General features: G+C 42.4%; 1 pseudogene; it reads left to right on the forward strand.

Moving 5' to 3' along the window:
* Positions 1-26,473, forward strand: part of LOC124025731 — a 73,239-nt pseudogene that overhangs the window by 27,687 nt on the left and 19,079 nt on the right.

Genomic DNA, 26,473 nt, shown 5'->3' on the forward strand with positions numbered 1-26,473 from the left:
TGTGTGTGTGTGTGTGTGTGTGTGTGTGTGTGTGTGTGTGTGTGTGTGTGTGTGTGTGTGTGTGTGTGTGTGTGTGTGTGTGTGTGTGTGTGTGTGTGTGTGTGTGTGTGTGTGTGTGTGTGTGTGTGTGTGTGTGTGTGTGTGCAGGTCTCTTACCACACTGGGCTGTGTGATCTCTGCGCTGGCGGACCAGTCTGCGGGGAAGGGGGAAGAATAAGTTTGTTCCTTACAGAGACTCTGTCCTCACCTGGCTTCTCAAGGTCTGTACTAACACACACCTCCTACCACTCTGGTCCTAGCTGTACTGTCTATTGATCAGGGTACTAACACACATCTCCTACCACTCTGGTCCTAGCTGTACTGTCTATTGATCACGGTACTAACACACACCTCCTACCACTCTGGTCCTAGCTGTACTGTCTATTGATCAGGGTACTAACACACACCTCCTATCACTCTGGTCCTAGCTGTACTGTCTATTGATCAGGGTACTAACACACCTCCTATCACTCTGGTCCTAGCTGTACTGTCCATTGATCAGGGTACTAACACACACCTCCTGTCACTCTGGTCCTAGCTGTACTGTCTATTGATCAGTGTACTAACACACACCTCCTATCACTCTGGTCCTAGCTGTACTGTCTATTGATCAGGGTACTAACACACACCTCCTATCACTCTGGTCCTAGCTGTACTGTCTATTGATCAGGGTACCTACACACACACCTCCTATCACTCTGGTCCTAGCTGTACTGTCTATTGATCAGGGTACTAACACACACCTCCTGTCACTCTGGTCCTAGCTGTACTGTCTATTGATCAGGGTACTAACACACACCTCCTATCACTCTGGTCCTAGCTGTACTGTCTATTGATCAGGGTACTAACACACACCTCCTATCACTCTGGTCCTAGCTGTACTGTCTATTGATCAGTGTACCTACACACACACCTCCTATCACTCTGGTCCTAGCTGTACTGTCTATTGATCAGGTACTAACACACACCTCCTATCACTCTGGTCCTAGCTGTACTGTCTATTGATCAGGGTACTAACACACACCTCCTATAATAATAATAATAATATATGCCATTTAGCAGACGCTTTTATCCAAAGCGACTTACAGTCATGTGTGCATACATTCTACGTATGGGTGGTCCCGGGGATCAAACCCACACTCTGGTCCTAGCTGTACTGTCTATTGGTCAGGGTACCTACACACCTCCTATCACTCTGGTCCTAGCTGTACTGTCTATTGATCAGGGTACCTACACACCTCCTGTCACTCTGGTCCTAGCTGTACTGTCTATTGATCAGGGTACTAACACACACCTCCTATCACTCTGGTCCTAGCTGTACTGTCTATTGATCAGGGTACTAACACACACCTCCTATCACTCTGGTCCTAGCTGTACTGTCTATTGATCAGGGTACCTACACACCTCCTATCACTCTGGTCCTAGCTGTACTGTCTATTGATCAGGGTACTAACACACCTCCTATCATTCTGGTCCTAGCTGTACTGTCTATAGATCAGGGTACTAACACACACCTCCTGTCACTCTGGTCCTAGCTGTACTGTCTATTGATCAGGGTACTAACACACACCTCCTGTCACTCTGGTCCTAGCTGTACTGTCTATTGATCAGGGTACTAACACACACCTCCTATCACTCTGGTCCTAGCTGTACTGTCTATTGATCAGGGTACCTACACACCTCCTATCACTCTGGTCCTAGCTGTACTGTCTATTGATCAGGGTACCTACACACCTCCTATCATTCTGGTCCTAGCTGTACTGTCTATTGATCAGGGTACCTACACACACACCTCCTATCACTCTGGTCCTAGCTGTACTGTCTATTGATCAGGGTACCTACACACCTCCTATCATTCTGGTCCTAGCTGTACTGTCTATTGATCAGGGTACCTACACACACACCTCCTATCACTCTGGTCCTAGCTGTACTGTCTATTGATCAGGGTACCTACACACCTCCTATCATTCTGGTCCTAGCTGTACAGTCTATTGATCAGGGTACTAACACACACCTCCTATCATTCTGGTCCTAGCTGTACTGTCTATTGATCAGGGTACCTACACACACACCTCCTATCACTCTGATCCTAGCTGTACTGTCTATTGATCAGGGTACCTACACACCTCCTATCACTCTGATCCTAGCTGTACTGTCTATTGATCAGGGTACCTACACACACACCTCCTATCACTCTGGTCCTAGCTGTACTGTCTATTGATCAGGGTACTAATACACACCTCCTATCATTCTGGTCCTAGCTGTACTGTCTATTGATCAGGTACTAATACACACCTCCTATCATTCTGGTCCTAGCTGTACTGTCTATTGATCAGGGTACCTACACACCTCCTATCACTCTGGTCCTAGCTGTACTGTCTATTGATCAGGGTACCTACACACCTCCTATCACTCTGGTCCTAGCTGTACTGTCTATTGATCAGGGTACTAATACATACCTCCTATCATTCTGGTCCTAGCTGTACTGTCTATTGATCAGGGTACTAATACATACCTCCTATCATTCTGGTCCTAGCTGTACTGTCTATTGATTATTGGTCATAGGTGTGTATGTAGTAATGTAAGGAATATCAATAATATTCTCTTTCCACTGCTGTTACAGAAACAACTGCGGTACTAGCTCGTACTGTTCACATTCCCCAACACTGAAGTCTACATTATAACTGTCTATCAATTCAACTGTTTGTTCCTATTCCTCCCTCGGTGTTGCCAGGACAACCTGGGTGGCAACAGTAAGACGTGTATGATCGCCACGGTGAGCCCAGCAGCTGATAACTACGAGGAGACGTTGTCCACGCTGCGTTACGCAGACCGCGCCAAGAGGATCGTCAACCACGCCGTCGTCAATGAAGACCCCAACGCACGGATCATCAGAGAGCTCCGGGAGGAAGTGGAGAAACTCAGAGTACAGCTCTCTCAGGCTGAGGTAGGAGACACACACACACACACACACATACCGCACACACACACACATACCGCACACACGTGCGTTCTGGCTGGTCCGTTCTGGCTGGTCCGTCCTGGCTGGTCCGTCCTGGCTGGTCCGTCCTGGCTGGTCCGTTCTGGCTGGTCCGTCCTGGCTGGTCCGTCCTGGCTGGTCCGTCCTGGCTGGTCCGTTCTGGCTGGTCCGTCCTGGCTGGTCCGTCCTGGCTGGTCCGTCCTGACTGGTCCGTGTGTGTCTCTGTGTGTCTATGTTCCAGTCTCTAAAGGCTCCAGAGCTGAAGGAGAGGCTTCAGGAGTCAGAGAAGCTGATCCAGGAGATGACCGTTACCTGGGAGCAGAAACTACGCAACACAGAGGAGATTGCTACGGTAACCTACACACTCACTCACATTACATTACATTACATTTAAGTCATTTAGCAGACGCTCTTATCCAGAGCGACTTACAAATTGGTGCATTCACCTTATGACATCCAGTGGAACAGTCACTTTACGATAGTGCATCTAAATCTTAGATGCACTATACAAGGACTAAACCGTTGGTAGTAAATGTCTGTGCAGAGGTAAAATGACATGTGTTTGTTGTATTTCCACAGGAGCGTCAGCAGCAGTTAGAGAGTATGGGGATCTCCCTGGAGACGTCTGGGATCAAAGTTGGAGATGACAAGTGCTTCCTGGTCAACCTGAATGCAGACCCCGCCCTCAATGAGCTGCTGGTCTACTACCTAAAGGTACACAACCGCAACACCAACCGCAACACCAACCGCAACACCAACCACAACACCAATCACAACACCAACCGCAACACCAACCACAACACCAACCGCAACACCAACCACAACACCAACCACAATCACAACCACAACAACAACCACAACACCAACCACAACACCAACCACAATCACAACCGCAACACCAACCACAATCACAACCACAACACCAACCACAACACCAACCACAACACCAACCGCAACACCAACCACAACACCAACCGCAACACCAACCACAACACCAACCGCAACACCAACCACAACACCAACCGCAACACCAACCACAACACCAACCACAACACCAACCACAACACCAACCACAACACCAACCACAATCACAACCACAACACCAATCACAACACCAACCACAATTACAACACCAACCACAACACCAACCACAACACCAATCACAACACCAACCACAACACCAACCACAACACCAACCACAATCACAACCACAACACCAATCACAACACCAACCACAATCACAACACCAATCACAACACCAACCACAACCACAACACCAACCACAATCACAACCACAACACCAATCACAACACCAACCACAATCACAACACCAATCACAACACCAACCGCAACACCAACCACAACACCAACCACAACACCAACCACAATCACAACACCAACCACAATCACAACCACAACACCAACACCAACCACAACACCAACCACAACACCAATCACAACACCAATCACAACACCAACCACAACACCAACCACAACACCAACCACAACACCAACCACAACACCAACCACAATCACAACACCAACCACAACACCAACCACAATCACAACACCAACACCAACCACAACACCAACACCAATCACAATCACAACACCAACACCAATCACAACCACAACACCAACCACAACACCAACACCAACACCAACTACAAGCACAACACCAACACCAACTACAAGCACAACACCAACTACAAGCACAACCACAACACCAACTACAAGCACAACCACAACACCAACCACAACACCAACCACAACACCAACCACAACACCAACCACAACACCAACCACAACACCAACCACAACACCAACCACAACACCAACCACAACACCAACCACAACACCAACACCAACCACAACACCAACCACAATCACAACACCAATCACAACACCAACCACAACACCAACCACAATCACAACACCAATCACAACACCAACCACAACACCAACCACAATCACAACACCAACCACAATCACAACCACAACACCAACCACAACACCAACCACAACACCAACCACAACACCAACCACAACACCAACCGCAACACCAACCACAATCACAACACCAACACCAACCACAACACCAACCACAACACCAACCACAATCACAACACCAACCACAATCACAACACCAACCACAATCACAACCACAACACCAACCACAACACCAACCACAACACCAACCACAACACCAACACCAACACCAACACCAACACCAACTACAAGCACAACACCAACTACAAGCACAACCACAACACCAACCACAACACCAACCACAACACCAACCACAACACCAACCACAACACCAACCACAACACCAACCACAACACCAACCACAATCACAACACCAACACCAACCACAACACCAACCACAACACCAACACCAACCACAACACCAACCACAATCACAATCACAACACCAACCACAACACCAACCGCAACACCAACCACAACACCAACCACAACACCAACCACAACACCAACCACAATTACAACACCAACCACAACACCAACCACAATCACAACACCAACCACAATCACAACCACAACCACAACTACAACCACAACACCAACACATACCACAACACCAGTACAGTAGACAGTACAGTAGGATGATGCTAGCCTGTAGTCTGTGTAGTAGACAGTACAGTAGGATGATGCTAGCCTGTAGTTTGTGTAGTAGACAGTACAGTAGGATGATGCTAGCCTGTAGTCTGTGTAGTAGACAGTACAGTAGGATGATGCTAGCCTGTAGTTTGTGTAGTAGACAGTACAGTAGGATGATGCTAGCCTGTAGTTTGTGTAGTAGACAGTACAGTAGGATGATGCTAGCCTGTAGTTTGTGTAGTAGACAGTACAGTAGGATGATGCTAGCCTGTAGTCTGTGTAGTAGACAGTACAGTAGGATGATGCTAGCCTGTAGTCTGTGTAGTAGACAGTACAGTAGGATGATGCTAGCCTGTAGTCTGTGTAGTAGACAGTACAGTAGGATGATGCTAGCCTGTAGTCTGTGTAGTAGACAGTACAGTAGGATGATGCTAGCCTGTAGTCTGTGTAGTAGATAGTACAGTAGGATGATGCTAGCCTGTAGTCTGTGTAGTAGACATTACAGTAGGATGATGCTAGCCTGTAGTCTGTGTAGTAGACATTACAGTAGGATGATGCTAGCCTGTAGTCTGTGTAGTAGACAGTACAGTAGGATGATGCTAGCCTGTAGTCTGTGTAGTAGACAGTACAGTAGGATGATGCTAGCCTGTAGTCTGTGTAGTAGACAGTACAGTAGGATGATGCTAGCCTGTAGTCTGTGTAGTAGACAGTACAGTAGGATGATGCTAGCCTGTAGTCTGTATAGTAGACAGTACAGTAGGATGATGCTAGCCTGTAGTTTGTGTAGTAGACAGTACAGTAGGATGATGCTAGCCTGTAGTCTGTGTAGTAGACAGTACAGTAGGATGATGCTAGCCTGTAGTCTGTGTAGTAGACAGTACAGTAGGATGATGCTAGCCTGTAGTCTGTGTAGTAGACAGTACAGTAGGATGATGCTAGCCTGTAGTCTGTGTAGTAGATAGTACAGTAGGATGATGCTAGCCTGTAGTCTGTGTAGTAGACAGTACAGTAGGATGATGCTAGCCTGTAGTCTGTGTAGTAGACAGTACAGTAGGATGATGCTAGCCTGTAGTCTGTGTAGTAGATAGTACAGTAGGATGATGCTAGCCTGTAGTCTGTGTAGTAGACAGTACAGTAGGATGATGCTAGCCTGTAGTCTGTGTAGTAGACAGTACAGTAGGATAATGCTAGCCTGTAGTCTGTGTAGTAGACATTACAGTAGGATGATGCTAGCCTGTAGTCTGTGTAGTAGACAGTACAGTAGGATAATGCTAGCCTGTAGTCTGTGTAGTAGACAGTACAGTAGGATGATGCTAGCCTGTAGTCTGTGTAGTAGACAGTACAGTAGGATGATGCTAGCCTGTAGTCTGTGTAGTAGACAGTACAGTAGGATAATGCTAGCCTGTAGTCTGTGTAGTAGACAGTACAGTAGGATGATGCTAGCCTGTAGTCTGTGTAGTAGACAGTACAGTAGGATGATGCTAGCCTGTAGTCTGTGTAGTAGACATTACAGTAGGATGATGCTAGCCTGTAGTCCGTGTAGTAGACAGTACAGTAGGATGATGCTAGCCTGTAGTCTGTGTAGTAGACAGTACAGTAGGATGATGCTAGCCTGTAGTCTGTGTAGTAGACATTACAGTAGGATGATGCTAGCCTGTAGTCTGTGTAGTAGACATTACAGTAGGATGATGCTAGCCTGTAGTCTGTGTAGTAGACAGTACAGTAGGATGATGCTAGCCTGTAGTCTGTGTAGTAGACAGTACAGTAGGATGATGCTAGCCTGTAGTCTGTGTAGTAGACAGTACAGTAGGATGATGCTAGCCTGTAGTCTGTGTAGTAGACAGTACAGTAGGATGATGCTAGCCTGTAGTCTGTGTAGTAGACAGTACAGTAGGATGATACTAGCCTGTAGTCTGTATAGTAGACAGTACAGTAGGATGATGCTAGCCTGTAGTCTGTGTAGTAGATAGTACAGTAGGATGATGCTAGCCTGTAGTCTGTGTAGTAGACAGTACAGTAGGATGATGCTAGCCTGTAGTCTGTGTAGTAGACAGTACAGTAGGATAATGCTAGCCTGTAGTCTGTGTAGTAGACATTACAGTAGGATGATGCTAGCCTGTAGTCTGTGTAGTAGACAGTACAGTAGGATAATGCTAGCCTGTAGTCTGTGTAGTAGACAGTACAGTAGGATGATGCTAGCCTGTAGTCTGTGTAGTAGACAGTACAGTAGGATGATGCTAGCCTGTAGTCTGTGTAGTAGACAGTACAGTAGGATAATGCTAGCCTGTAGTCTGTGTAGTAGACAGTACAGTAGGATGATGCTAGCCTGTAGTCTGTGTAGTAGACAGTACAGTAGGATGATGCTAGCCTGTAGTCTGTGTAGTAGACATTACAGTAGGATGATGCTAGCCTGTAGTCCGTGTAGTAGACAGTACAGTAGGATGATGCTAGCCTGTAGTCTGTGTAGTAGACAGTACAGTAGGATGATGCTAGCCTGTAGTCTGTGTAGTAGACATTACAGTAGGATGATGCTAGCCTGTAGTCTGTGTAGTAGACATTACAGTAGGATGATGCTAGCCTGTAGTCTGTGTAGTAGACAGTACAGTAGGATGATGCTAGCCTGTAGTCTGTGTAGTAGACAGTACAGTAGGATGATGCTAGCCTGTAGTCTGTGTAGTAGACAGTACAGTAGGATGATGCTAGCCTGTAGTCTGTGTAGTAGACAGTACAGTAGGATGATGCTAGCCTGTAGTCTGTGTAGTAGACAGTACAGTAGGATGATACTAGCCTGTAGTCTGTATAGTAGACAGTACAGTAGGATGATGCTAGCCTGTAGTTTGTGTAGTAGACAGTACAGTAGGATGATGCTAGCCTGTAGTCTGTGTAGTAGACAGTACAGTAGGATGATGCTAGCCTGTAGTCTGTGTAGTAGACATTACAGTAGGATGATGCTAGCCTGTAGTCTGTGTAGTAGACATTACAGTAGGATGATGCTAGCCTGTAGTCTGTGTAGTAGACAGTACAGTAGGATGATGCTAGCCTGTAGTCTGTGTAGTAGACAGTACAGTAGGATGATGCTAGCCTGTAGTCTGTGTAGTAGACAGTACAGTAGGATGATGCTAGCCTGTAGTCTGTGTAGTAGACATTACAGTAGGATGATGCTAGCCTGTAGTCTGTGTAGTAGACAGTACAGTAGGATGATGCTAGCCTGTAGTCCGTGTAGTAGACATTACAGTAGGATGATGCTAGCCTGTAGTCTGTGTAGTAGACAGTACAGTAGGATGATGCTAGCCTGTAGTCTGTGTAGTAGACAGTACAGTAGGATGATGCTAGCCTGTAGTCTGTGTAGTAGACAGTACAGTAGGATGATGCTAGCCTGTAGTCTGTGTAGTAGACAGTACAGTAGGATGATGCTAGCCTGTAGTCTGTATAGTAGACAGTACAGTAGGATGATGCTAGCCTGTAGTCTGTGTAGTAGACAGTACAGTAGGATGATGCTAGCCTGTAGTCTGTGTAGTAGACAGTACAGTAGGATGATGCTAGCCTGTAGTCCGTGTAGTAGACAGTACAGTAGGATGATGCTAGCCTGTAGTCTGTGTAGTTTTATAGCTTGCAGTTGATTCCCTTAATCAGCACCTCTACACTAAATCATTTCTCTGGGGATGCGCCAGCTCGCTGCCATAGAATGTTGAAGTGTCATGTAAATGCATCATAATGCAGGAACTCTCTAACTACAGGGCTCTGGTTCACACTGCAATAGGATGACGCTATGAGAACACAGGAAAGGAAAGGGAGTGGACACATAGTCACAGCGCAGACAGACAACTGGCTCAGTGGCTGAGAGGAACAGACTGAGTCCCAAACAGAGCCCTATGTACTATACTGTATAGGGGGAGAGAGACAGAGCAGAGGGGCAGAGAGAGAGAGCAGAGACGCAGTGAGAGAGCAGAGGGGCAGGGTGAGAGAGAGACAAAGAGCAGAGGGGCAGAGAAAGAGAGCAGAGGGGCAGGGTGAGAGAGAGACAAAGAGCAGAGGGGCAGAGAGAGAGAGCAGAGGGGCAGGGTGAGCGAGCAGAGGGGCAGGGTGAGAGAGAGACAAAGAGCAGAGGGGCAGAGAGTGAGAGCAGAGGGGCAGGGTGAGAGAGCAGAGGGGCAGGGTGAGAGAGACAGAGCAGAGGGGCAGAGAGAGAGAGCAGAGGGGCAGGGAGAGAGAGAGAGCAGAAGGGCAGGGAGAGAGAGAGACAGAGAGCAGAGGGGCAGGGAGAGAGAGGGAGACAGAGCAGAGGGGCAGGGAGAGAGAGCAGAGGGGCAGAGAGAGAGAGAGTAGGGGGGCAGGGAGAGAGAGGGAGACAAAGAGCAGAGGGGCAGGGAGAGAGAGAGACAGAGAGCAGAGGGGCAGGGAGAGAGAGAGAGAGCAGAGGGGCAGGGAGAGAGAGAGAGAGAGCAGAGGGGCAGGGAGAGAGAGAGAGAGAGAGAGAGAGAGAGAGAGAGAGAGAGAGAGAGAGAGAGAGAGCAGAGGGGCAGGGGGAGAGAGAGAGAGAGAGAGAGAGAGAGAGAGAGAGAGCAGAGGGGCAGGGAGAGAGAGCAGAGGGACAGGGAGAGAGAGAGAGAGAGAGAGAGAGAGAGAGAGAGAGAGAGAGAGAGAGAGAGAGAGAGAGAGAGAGAGAGAGAGAGAGAGAGAGAGCAGAGGGAAAGGGAAAGGGATAGGGATAGGGAGAGAGAGGCAGAGAGTAGAGTAGAGCAGAGCCTCCTTCATGCCTACAGAACAACAGGTCTGTGTCTGGGCCCCGGCCTGGACAGCCAGCCTGCCCTGCATACCAGTGTGGAATGACACCCACACACACACAATGGAATGAACAAGAGACTGACTTACTGGGGTTATGTTAAGTAGCTGATACAGCTGCAGGAGTGAAGGAGTGTCGGACATCCTCTGGAAGTGGGATGTTTGTTTAACTACACCCACTCTGTGATGAGAGAGGGAAAGACAAGGGGAGAGAGAGAGAGAGAGAGAAGGGGGAGAGAGAGAGATATAGAAGGGGGAGAGAGAGAGATAGAAGGGGGAGAGAGAGAGATAGAAGTGGAGAGAGAGATAGAAGGGGAGAGAGAGATATAGAAGGGGAGAGAGAGAAATAGAGAGAGAAGGAGAGAGAGAGATAGAAGGGGAGAGAGAGAAATAGAGAGAGAAGGGGGAGAGAGAGAGAAGGGGGAGATAGAGAGATATAGAAGGGGAGAGAGAGAAATAGAGAGAGAGAGAGAGAGAGAGATAGAAGGGGAGATAGGGGGAGAGAGATATATAGACGGGGAGAGAGAGATATAGAAGGGGAGAGAGAGAAGGAGGAGAGAGAGAGAGAGATAGAAGGGGGAGATAGAGAGAGATAGAAGGGGAGAGAGAGAGAGAGAGAGAGAGAGAGAGAGAGAGAGAGAGAGAGAGAGAGAGAGAGAGAGAGAGAGAGAGAGAGAGATAGAAGGGGGAGATAGGGGGAGAGAGATATATAGACGGGGAGAGAGAGAAATAGAGAGAGAAGGAGGAGAGAGAGAGAGAGATAGAAGGGAGAGATAGAAGGGGAGAGAGAGAGTTAGAGTTGGCAGAATCAGCTTTTTCACTGAGCTCACAGTCACTACTAAGTGACTGTTCTTGTGCAGTTTCTCGTCCCCATTGATGAAAGGAGAAAGCTGTTGTAGCAGATTAAAATGGCCTCATGATATCAGTGGGGAAGTAATGATATCACCAGTTATATAAGTGGTACATACCTGAGTCTGTGGGGAAGTAATGATATCACCAGTTATATAAGTGGTACATACCTGAGTCTGTGGGGAAGTAATGATATCACCAGTTATATAAGTGGTACATACCTGAGTCTGTGTGGAAGTAATGATATCACCAGTTATATAAGTGGTACATACCTGAGTCTGTGTGGAAGTAATGATATCACCAGTTATATAAGTGGAACATACCTGAGTCTGTGTCTGTGTGGAAGTAATGATATCACCAGTTATATAAGTGGTACATACCTGAGTCTGTGTGGAAGTAATGATATCACCAGTTATATAAGTGGTACATACCTGAGTCTGTGGGGAAGTAATGATATCACCAGTTATATAAGTGGTACATACCTGAGTCTGTGTGTCTGTGGGGAAGTAATGATATCACCAGTTATATAAGTGGTACATACCTGAGTCTGTGTCTGTGTGGAAGTAATGATATCACCAGTTATATAAGTGGTACATACCTGAGTCTGTGTGGAAGTAATGATATCACCAGTTATATAAGTGGTACATACCTGAGTCTGTGTGTCTGTGTGGAAGTAATGATATCACCAGTTATATAAGTGGTACATACCTGAGTCTGTGTCTGTGGGGAAGTAATGATATCACCAGTTATATAAGTGGTACATACCTGAGTCTGTGTGTCTGTGTGGAAGTAATGATATCACCAGTTATATAAGTGGTACATACCTGAGTCTGTGTGGAAGTAATGATATCACCAGTTATATAAGTGGTACATACCTGAGTCTGTGGGGAAGTAATGATATCACCAGTTATATAAGTGGTACATACCTGAGTCTGTGGGGAAGTAATGATATCACCAGTTATATAAGTGGTACATACCTGAGTCTGTGGGGAAGTAATGATATCACCAGTTATATAAGTGGTACATACCTGAGTCTGTGTCTGTGGGGAAGTAATGATATCACCAGTTATATAAGTGGTACATACCTGAGTCTGTGGGGAAGTAATGATATCACCAGTTATATAAGTGGTACATACCTGAGTCTGTGTGTCTGTGTGGAAGTAATGATATCACCAGTTATATAAGTGGTACATACCTGAGTCTGTGTGGAAGTAATGATATCACCAGTTATATAAGTGGTACATACCTGAGTCTGTGTGTCTGTGTGGAAGTAATGATATCACCAGTTATATAAGTGGTACATACCTGAGTCTGTGTGTCTGTGTGGAAGTAATGATATCACCAGTTATATAAGTGGTACATACCTGAGTCTGTGTGTCTGTGTGGAAGTAATGATATCACCAGTTATATAAGTGGTACATACCTGAGTCTGTGTGGAAGTAATGATATCACCAGTTATATAAGTGGTACATACCTGAGTCTGTGGGGAAGTAATGATATCACCAGTTATATAAGTGGTACATACCTGAGTCTGTGTGGAAGTAATGATATCACCAGTTATATAAGTGGTACATACCTGAGTCTGTGGGGAAGTAATGATATCACCAGTTATATAAGTGGTACATACCTGAGTCTGTGTGTCTGTGTGGAAGTAATGATATCACCAGTTATATAAGTGGTACATACCTGAGTCTGTGTGGAAGTAATGATATCACCAGTTATATAAGTGGTACATACCTGAGTCTGTGTGTCTGTGTGGAAGTAATGATATCACCAGTTATATAAGTGGTACATACCTGAGTCTGTGTGTCTGTGTGGAAGTAATGATATCACCAGTTATATAAGTGGTACATACCTGAGTCTGTGTGTCTGTGTGGAAGTAATGATATCACCAGTTATATAAGTGGTACATACCTGAGTCTGTGTGGAAGTAATGATATCACCAGTTATATAAGTGGTACATACCTGAGTCTGTGTGTCTGTGGGGAAGTAATGATATCACCAGTTATATAAGTGGTACATACCTGAGTCTGTGTCTGTGGGGAAGTAATGATATCACCAGTTATATAAGTGGTACATACCTGAGTCTGTGTGTCTGTGTGGAAGTAATGATATCACCAGTTATATAAGTGGTACATACCTGAGTCTGTGTGGAAGTAATGATATCACCAGTTATATAAGTGGTACATACCTGAGTCTGTGGGGAAGTAATGATATCACCAGTTATATAAGTGGTACATACCTGAGTCTGTGGGGAAGTAATGATATCACCAGTTATATAAGTGGTACATACCTGAGTCTGTGGGGAAGTAATGATATCACCAGTTATATAAGTGGTACATACCTGAGTCTGTGTCTGTGGGGAAGTAATGATATCACCAGTTATATAAGTGGTACATACCTGAGTCTGTGGGGAAGTAATGATATCACCAGTTATATAAGTGGTACATACCTGAGTCTGTGTGTCTGTGTGGAAGTAATGATATCACCAGTTATATAAGTGGTACATACCTGAGTCTGTGTGGAAGTAATGATATCACCAGTTATATAAGTGGTACATACCTGAGTCTGTGTGTCTGTGTGGAAGTAATGATATCACCAGTTATATAAGTGGTACATACCTGAGTCTGTGTCTGTGGGGAAGTAATGATATCACCAGTTATATAAGTGGTACATACCTGAGTCTGTGTATGTGGGGAAGTAATGATATCACCAGTTATATAAGTGGTACATACCTGAGTCTGTGTATGTGGGGAAGTAATGATATCACCAGTTATATAAGTGGTACATACCTGAGTCTGTGTCTGTGTGGAAGTAATGATATCACCAGTTATATAAGTGGTACATACCTGAGTCTGTGTCTGTGGGGAAGTAATGATATCACCAGTTATATAAGTGGTACATACCTGAGTCTGTGTGTCTGTGTGGAAGTAATGATATCACCAGTTATATAAGTGGTACATACCTGAGTCTGTGTGTCTGTGTGGAAGTAATGATATCACCAGTTATATAAGTGGTACATACCTGAGTCTGTGTGTCTGTGTGGAAGTAATGATATCACCAGTTATATAAGTGGTACATACCTGAGTCTGTGTGTCTGTGTGGAAGTAATGATATCACCAGTTATATAAGTGGTACATACCTGAGTCTGTGTGGAAGTAATGATATCACCAGTTATATAAGTGGTACATACCTGAGTCTGTGTGGAAGTAATGATATCACCAGTTATATAAGTGGTACATACCTGAGTCTGTGTGGAAGTAATGATATCACCAGTTATATAAGTGGTACATACCTGAGTCTGTGTGGAAGTAATGATATCACCAGTTATATAAGTGGTACATACCTGAGTCTGTGTCTGTGGGGAAGTAATGATATCACCAGTTATATAAGTGGTACATACCTGAGTCTGTGTGGAAGTAATGATATCACCAGTTATATAAGTGGTATATATCTGAGTCTGTGGGGAAGTAATGATATCACCAGTTATATAAGTGGTACATATCTGAGTCTGTGTGGAAGTAATGATATCACCAGTTATATAAGTGGTACATACCTGAGTCTGTGTGGAAGTAATGATATCACCAGTTATATAAGTGGTACATACCTGAGTCTGTGTGGAAGTAATGATATCACCAGTTATATAAGTGGTACATACCTGAGTCTGTGGGGAAGTAATGATATCACCAGTTATATAAGTGGTACATACCTGAGTCTGTGTGTCTGTGGGGAAGTAATGATATCACCAGTTATATAAGTGGTACATACCTGAGTCTGTGTGGAAGTAATGATATCACCAGTTATATAAGTGGTACATACCTGAGTCTGTGTGGAAGTAATGATATCACCAGTTATATAAGTGGTACATACCTGAGTCTGTGTGGAAGTAATGATATCACCAGTTATATAAGTGGTACATACCTGAGTCTGTGTGGAAGTAATGATATCACCAGTTATATAAGTGGTACATATCTGATTCTGTGTGTCTGTGTGGAAGTAATGATATCACCAGTTATATAAGTGGTACATACCTGAGTCTGTGTCTGTGGGGAAGTAATGATATCACCAGTTATATAAGTGGTACATACCTGAGTCTGTGTCTGTGGGGAAGTAATGATATCACCAGTTATATAAGTGGTACATACCTGAGTCTGTGGGGAAGTAATGATATCACCAGTTATATAAGTGGTACATACCTGAGTCTGTGTGGAAGTAATGATATCACCAGTTATATAAGTGGTACATACCTGAGTCTGTGTGTCTGTGGGGAAGTAATGATATCACCAGTTATATAAGTGGTACATACCTGAGTCTGTGTCTGTGGGGAAGTAATGATATCACCAGTTATATAAGTGGTACATACCTGAGTCTGTGTGGAAGTAATGATATCACCAGTTATATAAGTGGTACATACCTGAGTCTGTGTATGTGGGGAAGTAATGATATCACCAGTTATATAAGTGGTACATACCTGAGTCTGTGTCTGTGTGGAAGTAATGATATCACCAGTTATATAAGTGGTACATACCTGAGTCTGTGTCTGTGGGGAAGTAATGATATCACCAGTTATATAAGTGGTACATACCTGAGTCTGTGTGTCTGTGTGGAAGTAATGATATCACCAGTTATATAAGTGGTACATACCTGAGTCTGTGGGGAAGTAATGATATCACCAGTTATATAAGTGGTACATACCTGAGTCTGTGTGGAAGTAATGATATCACCAGTTATATAAGTGGTACACACCTGAGTCTGTGTGGAAGTAATGATATCACCAGTTATATAAGTGGTACATACCTGAGTCTGTGTGGAAGTAATTATATCACCAGTTATATAAGTGGTACATACCTGAGTCTGTGTGGAAGTAATGATATCACCAGTTATATAAGTGGTACATACCTGAGTCTGTGTCTGTGGGGAAGTAATGATATCACCAGTTATATAAGTGGTACATACCTGAGTCTGTGTGGAAGTATTGATATCACCAGTTATATAAGTGGTACATACCTGTGAGTCTGTGGGGAAGTAATGATATCACCAGTTATATAAGTGGTACATATCTGAGTCTGTGGGGAAGTAATGATATCACCAGTTATATAAGTGGTACATATCTGAGTCTGTGTGGAAGTAATGATATCACCAGTTATATAAGTGGTACATACCTGTGTCTGTGTCTGTGTGGAAGTAATGATATCACCAGTTATATAAGTGGTACATACCTGAGTCTGTGTGGAAGTAATGATATCACCAGTTATATAAGTGGTACATACCTGAGTCTGTGTGGAAGTAATGATATCACCAGTTATATAAGTGGTACATACCTGAGTCTGTGGGGAAGTAATGATATCACCAGTTATATAAGTGGTACATACCTGAGTCTGTGGGGAAGTAATGATATCACCAGTTATATAAGTGGTACATACCTGAGTCTGTGTGGAAGTAATGATATCACCAGTTATATAAGTGGTACATACCTGAGTCTGTGTGGAAGTAATGATATCACCAGTTATATAAGTGGTACATACCTGAGTCTGTGTGGAAGTAATGATATCACCAGTTATATAAGTGGTACATACCTGAGTCTGTGTGGAAGTAATGATATCACCAGTTATATAAGTGGTACATACCTGAGTCTGTGTGGAAGTAATTATATCACCAGTTATATAAGTGGTACATACCTGAGTCTGTGTGGAAGTAATGATATCACCAGTTATATAAGTGGTACATACCTGAGTCTGTGTCTGTGGGGAAGTAATGATATCACCAGTTATATAAGTGGTACATACCTGAGTCTGTGGGGAAGTAATGATATCACCAGTTATATAAGTGGTACATACCTGAGTCTGTGGGGAAGTAATGATATCACCAGTTATATAAGTGGTACATACCTGAGTCTGTGGGGAAGTAATGATATCACCAGTTATATAAGTGGTACATACCTGAGTCTGTGTGGAAGTATTGATATCACCAGTTATATAAGTGGTACATACCTGAGTCTGTGGGGAAGTAATGATATCACCAGTTATATAAGTGGTACATATCTGAGTCTGTGGGGAAGTAATGATATCACCAGTTATATAAGTGGTACATACCTGAGTCTGTGTCTGTGTGGAAGTAATGATATCACCAGTTATATAAGTGGTACATACCTGAGTCTGTGTGGAAGTAATGATATCACCAGTTATATAAGTGGTACATACCTGAGTCTGTGTGGAAGTAATGATATCACCAGTTATATAAGTGGTACATACCTGAGTCTGTGTGGAAGTAATGATATCACCAGTTATATAAGTGGTACATACCTGAGTCTGTGGGGAAGTAATGATATCACCAGTTATATAAGTGGTACATACCTGAGTCTGTGTCTGTGGGGAAGTAATGATATCACCAGTTATATAAGTGGTACATACCTGAGTCTGTGGGGAAGTAATGATATCACCAGTTATATAAGTGGTACATACCTGAGTCTGTGTGGAAGTAATGATATCACCAGTTATATAAGTGGTACATACCTAAGTCTGTGTGTCTGTGGGGAAGTAATGATATCACCAGTTATATAAGTGGTACATACCTGAGTCTGTGTGGAAGTAATGATATCACCAGTTATATAAGTGGTACATACCTGAGTCTGTGTGGAAGTAATGATATCACCAGTTATATAAGTGGTACATACCTGAGTCTGTGTGGAAGTAATGATATCACCAGTTATATAAGTGGTACATACCTGAGTCTGTGGGGAAGTAATGATATCACCAGTTATATAAGTGGTACATACCTGAGTCTGTGTGGAAGTAATGATATCACCAGTTATATAAGTGGTACATACCTGAGTCTGTGTGGAAGTAATGATATCACCAGTTATATAAGTGGTACATATCTGAGTCTGTGTGGAAGTAATGATATCACCAGTTATATAAGTGGAACATACCTGAGTCTGTGTGTCTGTGGGGAAGTAATGATATCACCAGTTATATAAGTGGTACATACCTGAGTCTGTGTCTGTAGGGAAGTAATGATATCACCAGTTATATAAGTGGAACATACCTGAGTCTGTGGGGAAGTAATGATATCACCAGTTATATAAGTGGTACATACCTGAGTCTGTGGGGAAGTAATGATATCACCAGTTATATAAGTGGAACATACCTGAGTCTGTGTCTGTAGGGAAGTAATGATATCACCAGTTATATAAGTGGTACATACCTGAGTCTGAGGGGAAGTAATGATATCACCAGTTATATAAGTGGTACATACCTGAGTCTGTGTGTCTGTGTGGAAGTAATGATATCACCAGTTATATAAGTGGTACATACCTGAGTCTGTGTGTCTGTGTGGAAGTAATGATATCACCAGTTATATAAGTGGTACATACCTGAGTCTGTGTGTCTGTGTGGAAGTAATGATATCACCAGTTATATAAGTGGTACATACCTGAGTCTGTGTGTCTGTGGGGAAGTAATGATATCACCAGTTATATAAGTGGTACATACCTGAGTCTGTGTGTCTGTGTGGAAGTAATGATATCACCAGTTATATAAGTGGTACATACCTGAGTCTGTGTGTCTGTGTGGAAGTAATGATATCACCAGTTATATAAGTGGTACATACCTGAGTCTGTGGGGAAGTAATGATATCACCAGTTATATAAGTGGTACATACCTGAGTCTGTGTGGAAGTAATGATATCACCAGTTATATAAGTGGTACATACCTGAGTCTGTGTGGAAGTAATGATATCACCAGTTATATAAGTGGTACATACCTGAGTCTGTGTGGAAGTAATGATATCACCAGTTATATAAGTGGTACATACCTGAGTCTGTGTGGAAGTAATGATATCACCAGTTATATAAGTGGTACATACCTGAGTCTGTGTGGAAGTAATGATATCACCAGTTATATAAGTGGTACATACCTGAGTCTGTGTCTGTGGGGAAGTAATGATATCACCAGTTATATAAGTGGTACATACCTGAGTCTGTGTGGAAGTAATGATATCACCAGTTATATAAGTGGTACATACCTGAGTCTGTGGGGAAGTAATGATATCACCAGTTATATAAGTGGTACATACCTGAGTCTGTGTGGAAGTATTGATATCACCAGTTATATAAGTGGTACATACCTGAGTCTGTGGGGAAGTAATGATATCACCAGTTATATAAGTGGTATATATCTGAGTCTGTGGGGAAGTAATGATATCACCAGTTATATAAGTGGTACATATCTGAGTCTGTGTGGAAGTAATGATATCACCAGTTATATAAGTGGTACATACCTGAGTCTGTGTCTGTGTGGAAGTAATGATATCACCAGTTATATAAGTGGTACATACCTGAGTCTGTGTGGAAGTAATGATATCACCAGTTATATAAGTGGTACATACCTGAGTCTGTGTGGAAGTAATGATATCACCAGTTATATAAGTGGTACATACCTGAGTCTGTGGGGAAGTAATGATATCACCAGTTATATAAGTGGTACATACCTGAGTCTGTGTGTCTGTGGGGAAGTAATGATATCACCAGTTATATAAGTGGTACATACCTGAGTCTGTGTGGAAGTAATGATATCACCAGTTATATAAGTGGTACATACCTGAGTCTGTGTGGAAGTAATGATATCACCAGTTATATAAGTGGTACATACCTGAGTCTGTGTGGAAGTAATGATATCACCAGTTATATAAGTGGTACATATCTGATTCTGTGTGTCTGTGTGGAAGTAATGATATCACCAGTTATATAAGTGGTACATACCTGAGTCTGTGTCTGTGGGGAAGTAATGATATCACCAGTTATATAAGTGGTACATACCTGAGTCTGTGTCTGTGGGGAAGTAATGATATCACCAGTTATATAAGTGGTACATACCTGAGTCTGTGGGGAAGTAATGATATCACCAGTTATATAAGTGGTACATACCTGAGTCTGTGTGGAAGTAATGATATCACCAGTTATATAAGTGGTACATACCTGAGTCTGTGGGGAAGTAATGATATCACCAGTTATATAAGTGGTACATACCTGAGTCTGTGGGGAAGTAATGATATCACCAGTTATATAAGTGGTACATACCTGAGTCTGTGTCTGTGGGGAAGTAATGATATCACCAGTTATATAAGTGGTACATACCTGAGTCTGTGTGGAAGTAATGATATCACCAGTTATATAAGTGGTACATACCTGAGTCTGTGTATGTGGGGAAGTAATGATATCACCAGTTATATAAGTGGTACATACCTGAGTCTGTGTCTGTGTGGAAGTAATGATATCACCAGTTATATAAGTGGTACATACCTGAGTCTGTGTCTGTGGGGAAGTAATGATATCACCAGTTATATAAGTGGTACATACCTGAGTCTGTGTGTCTGTGTGGAAGTAATGATATCACCAGTTATATAAGTGGTACATACCTGAGTCTGTGGGGAAGTAATGATATCACCAGTTATATAAGTGGTACATACCGGAGTCTGTGTGGAAGTAATGATATCACCAGTTATATAAGTGGTACATACCTGAGTCTGTGTGGAAGTAATGATATCACCAGTTATATAAGTGGTACATACCTGAGTCTGTGTGGAAGTAATTATATCACCAGTTATATAAGTGGTACATACCTGAGTCTGTGTGGAAGTAATGATATCACCAGTTATATAAGTGGTACATACCTGAGTCTGTGTCTGTGGGGAAGTAATGATATCACCAGTTATATAAGTGGTACATACCTGAGTCTGTGTGGAAGTATTGATATCACCAGTTATATAAGTGGTACATACCCGAGTCTGTGGGGAAGTAATGATATCACCAGTTATATAAGTGGTACATATCTGAGTCTGTGGGGAAGTAATGATATCACCAGTTATATAAGTGGTACATATCTGAGTCTGTGTGGAAGTAATGATATCACCAGTTATATAAGTGGTACATACCTGAGTCTGTGTCTGTGTGGAAGTAATGATATCACCAGTTATATAAGTGGTACATACCTGAGTCTGTGTGGAAGTAATGATATCACCAGTTATATAAGTGGTACATACCTGAGTCTGTGTGGAAGTAATGATATCACCAGTTATATAAGTGGTACATACCTGAGTCTGTGGGGAAGTAATGATATCACCAGTTATATAAGTGGTACATACCTGAGTCTGTGGGGAAGTAATGATATCACCAGTTATATAAGTGGTACATACCTGAGTCTGTGTGTGGAAGTAATGATATCACCAGTTATATAAGTGGTACATACCTGAGTCTGTGTGGAAGTAATGATATCACCAGTTATATAAGTGGTACATACCTGAGTCTGTGTGGAAGTAATGATATCACCAGTTATATAAGTGGTACATACCTGAGTCTGTGTGGAAGTAATGATATCACCAGTTATATAAGTGGTACATACCTGAGTCTGTGTGGAAGTAATTATATCACCAGTTATATAAGTGGTACATACCTGAGTCTGTGTGGAAGTAATGATATCACCAGTTATATAAGTGGTACATACCTGAGTCTGTGTCTGTGGGGAAGTAATGATATCACCAGTTATATAAGTGGTACATACCTGAGTCTGTGTGGAAGTAATGATATCACCAGTTATATAAGTGGTACATACCTGAGTCTGAGGGGAAGTAATGATATCACCAGTTATATAAGTGGTACATACCTGAGTCTGTGGGGAAGTAATGATATCACCAGTTATATAAGTGGTACATACCTGAGTCTGTGGGGAAGTAATGATATCACCAGTTATATAAGTGGTACATACCTGAGTCTGTGGGGAAGTAATGATATCACCAGTTATATAAGTGGTACATACCCGAGTCTGTGTGGAAGTATTGATATCACCAGTTATATAAGTGGTACATACCTGAGTCTGTGGGGAAGTAATGATATCACCAGTTATATAAGTGGTACATATCTGAGTCTGTGGGGAAGTAATGATATCACCAGTTATATAAGTGGTACATACCTGAGTCTGTGTCTGTGTGGAAGTAATGATATCACCAGTTATATAAGTGGTACATACCTGAGTCTGTGTGGAAGTAATGATATCACCAGTTATATAAGTGGTACATACCTGAGTCTGTGTGGAAGTAATGATATCACCAGTTATATAAGTGGTACATACCTGAGTCTGTGTGGAAGTAATGATATCACCAGTTATATAAGTGGTACATACCTGAGTCTGTGGGGAAGTAATGATATCACCAGTTATATAAGTGGTACATACCTGAGTCTGTGTCTGTGGGGAAGTAATGATATCACCAGTTATATAAGTGGTACATACCTGAGTCTGTGGGGAAGTAATGATATCACCAGTTATATAAGTGGTACATACCTGAGTCTGTGTGGAAGTAATGATATCACCAGTTATATAAGTGGTACATACCTAAGTCTGTGTGTCTGTGGGGAAGTAATGATATCACCAGTTATATAAGTGGTACATACCTGAGTCTGTGTGGAAGTAATGATATCACCAGTTATATAAGTGGTACATACCTGAGTCTGTGTGGAAGTAATGATATCACCAGTTATATAAGTGGTACATACCTGAGTCTGTGGGGAAGTAATGATATCACCAGTTATATAAGTGGTACATACCTGAGTCTGTGGGGAAGTAATGATATCACCAGTTATATAAGTGGTACATACCTGAGTCTGTGTGGAAGTAATGATATCACCAGTTATATAAGTGGTACATACCTGAGTCTGTGTGGAAGTAATGATATCACCAGTTATATAAGTGGTACATACCTGAGTCTGTGTGGAAGTAATGATATCACCAGTTATATAAGTGGTACATACCTGAGTCTGTGTGGAAGTAATGATATCACCAGTTATATAAGTGGTACATACCTGAGTCTGTGTGGAAGTAATTATATCACCAGTTATATAAGTGGTACATACCTGAGTCTGTGTGGAAGTAATGATATCACCAGTTATATAAGTGGTACATACCTGAGTCTGTGTCTGTGGGGAAGTAATGATATCACCAGTTATATAAGTGGTACATACCTGAGTCTGTGGGGAAGTAATGATATCACCAGTTATATAAGTGGTACATACCTGAGTCTGAGGGGAAGTAATGATATCACCAGTTATATAAGTGGTACATACCTGAGTCTGTGGGGAAGTAATGATATCACCAGTTATATAAGTGGTACATACCTGAGTCTGTGGGGAAGTAATGATATCACCAGTTATATAAGTGGTACATACCTGAGTCTGTGGGGAAGTAATGATATCACCAGTTATATAAGTGGTACATACCCGAGTCTGTGTGGAAGTATTGATATCACCAGTTATATAAGTGGTACATACCTGAGTCTGTGGGGAAGTAATGATATCACCAGTTATATAAGTGGTACATATCTGAGTCTGTGGGGAAGTAATGATATCACCAGTTATATAAGTGGTACATACCTGAGTCTGTGTCTGTGTGGAAGTAATGATATCACCAGTTATATAAGTGGTACATACCTGAGTCTGTGTGGAAGTAATGATATCACCAGTTATATAAGTGGTACATACCTGAGTCTGTGTGGAAGTAATGATATCACCAGTTATATAAGTGGTACATACCTGAGTCTGTGTGGAAGTAATGATATCACCAGTTATATAAGTGGTACATACCTGAGTCTGTGGGGAAGTAATGATATCACCAGTTATATAAGTGGTACATACCTGAGTCTGTGTCTGTGGGGAAGTAATGATATCACCAGTTATATAAGTGGTACATACCTGAGTCTGTGGGGAAGTAATGATATCACCAGTTATATAAGTGGTACATACCTGAGTCTGTGTGGAAGTAATGATATCACCAGTTATATAAGTGGTACATACCTAAGTCTGTGTGTCTGTGGGGAAGTAATGATATCACCAGTTATATAAGTGGTACATACCTGAGTCTGTGTGGAAGTAATGATATCACCAGTTATATAAGTGGTACATACCTGAGTCTGTGTGGAAGTAATGATATCACCAGTTATATAAGTGGTACATACCTGAGTCTGTGTGGAAGTAATGATATCACCAGTTATATAAGTGGTACATACCTGAGTCTGTGGGGAAGTAATGATATCACCAGTTATATAATTGGTACATACCTGAGTCTGTGTGGAAGTAATGATATCACCAGTTATATAAGTGGTACATACCTGAGTCTGTGTGGAAGTAATGATATCACCAGTTATATAAGTGGTACATATCTGAGTCTGTGTGGAAGTAATGATATCACCAGTTATATAAGTGGAACATACCTGAGTCTGTGTGTCTGTGGGGAAGTAATGATATCACCAGTTATATAAGTGGTACATACCTGAGTCTGTGTCTGTAGGGAAGTAATGATATCACCAGTTATATAAGTGGAACATACCTGAGTCTGTGTGGAAGTAATGATATCACCAGTTATATAAGTGGTACATACCTGAGTCTGTGGGGAAGTAATGATATCACCAGTTATATAAGTGGAACATACCTGAGTCTGTGTCTGTAGGGAAGTAATGATATCACCAGTTATATAAGTGGTACATACCTGAGTCTGAGGGGAAGTAATGATATCACCAGTTATATAAGTGGTACATACCTGAGTCTGTGGGGAAGTAATGATATCACCAGTTATATAAGTGGTACATACCTGAGTCTGAGGGGAAGTAATGATATCACCAGTTATATAAGTGGTACATACCTGAGTCTGTGGGGAAGTAATGATATCACCAGTTATATAAGTGGTACATACCTGAGTCTGAGGGGAAGTAATGATATCACCAGTTATATAAGTGGTACATACCTGAGTCTGTGTGTCTGTGTGGAAGTATTGATATCACCAGTTATATAAGTGGTACATACCCGAGTCTGTGGGGAAGTAATGATATCACCAGTTATATAAGTGGTACATATCTGAGTCTGTGGGGAAGTAATGATATCACCAGTTATATAAGTGGTACATATCTGAGTCTGTGTGGAAGTAATGATATCACCAGTTATATAAGTGGTACATACCTGAGTCTGTGTCTGTGTGGAAGTAATGATATCACCAGTTATATAAGTGGTACATACCTGAGTCTGTGTGGAAGTAATGATATCACCAGTTATATAAGTGGTACATACCTGAGTCTGTGTGGAAGTAATGATATCACCAGTTATATAAGTGGTACATACCTGAGTCTGTGGGGAAGTAATGATATCACCAGTTATATAAGTGGTACATACCTGAGTCTGTGGGAAGTAATGATATCACCAGTTATATAAGTGGTACATACCTGAGTCTGTGTGGAAGTAATGATATCACCAGTTATATAAGTGGTACATACCTGAGTCTGTGTGGAAGTAATGATATCACCAGTTATATAAGTGGTACATACCTGAGTCTGTGTGGAAGTAATGATATCACCAGTTATATAAGTGGTACATACCTGAGTCTGTGTGGAAGTAATGATATCACCAGTTATATAAGTGGTACATACCTGAGTCTGTGTGGAAGTAATTATATCACCAGTTATATAAGTGGTACATACCTGAGTCTGTGTGGAAGTAATGATATCACCAGTTATATAAGTGGTACATACCTGAGTCTGTGTCTGTGGGGAAGTAATGATATCACCAGTTATATAAGTGGTACATACCTGAGTCTGTGTGGAAGTAATGATATCACCAGTTATATAAGTGGTACATACCTGAGTCTGAGGGGAAGTAATGATATCACCAGTTATATAAGTGGTACATACCTGAGTCTGTGGGGAAGTAATGATATCACCAGTTATATAAGTGGTACATACCTGAGTCTGTGGGGAAGTAATGATATCACCAGTTATATAAGTGGTACATACCTGAGTCTGTGGGGAAGTAATGATATCACCAGTTATATAAGTGGTACATACCCGAGTCTGTGTGGAAGTATTGATATCACCAGTTATATAAGTGGTACATACCTGAGTCTGTGGGGAAGTAATGATATCACCAGTTATATAAGTGGTACATATCTGAGTCTGTGGGGAAGTAATGATATCACCAGTTATATAAGTGGTACATACCTGAGTCTGTGTCTGTGTGGAAGTAATGATATCACCAGTTATATAAGTGGTACATACCTGAGTCTGTGTGGAAGTAATGATATCACCAGTTATATAAGTGGTACATACCTGAGTCTGTGTGGAAGTAATGATATCACCAGTTATATAAGTGGTACATACCTGAGTCTGTGTGGA

The sequence above is a fragment of the Oncorhynchus gorbuscha genome, unplaced genomic scaffold, assembly GCF_021184085.1.
Source record: "Oncorhynchus gorbuscha isolate QuinsamMale2020 ecotype Even-year unplaced genomic scaffold, OgorEven_v1.0 Un_scaffold_2395, whole genome shotgun sequence".
Taxonomy (NCBI): domain Eukaryota; kingdom Metazoa; phylum Chordata; class Actinopteri; order Salmoniformes; family Salmonidae; genus Oncorhynchus; species Oncorhynchus gorbuscha.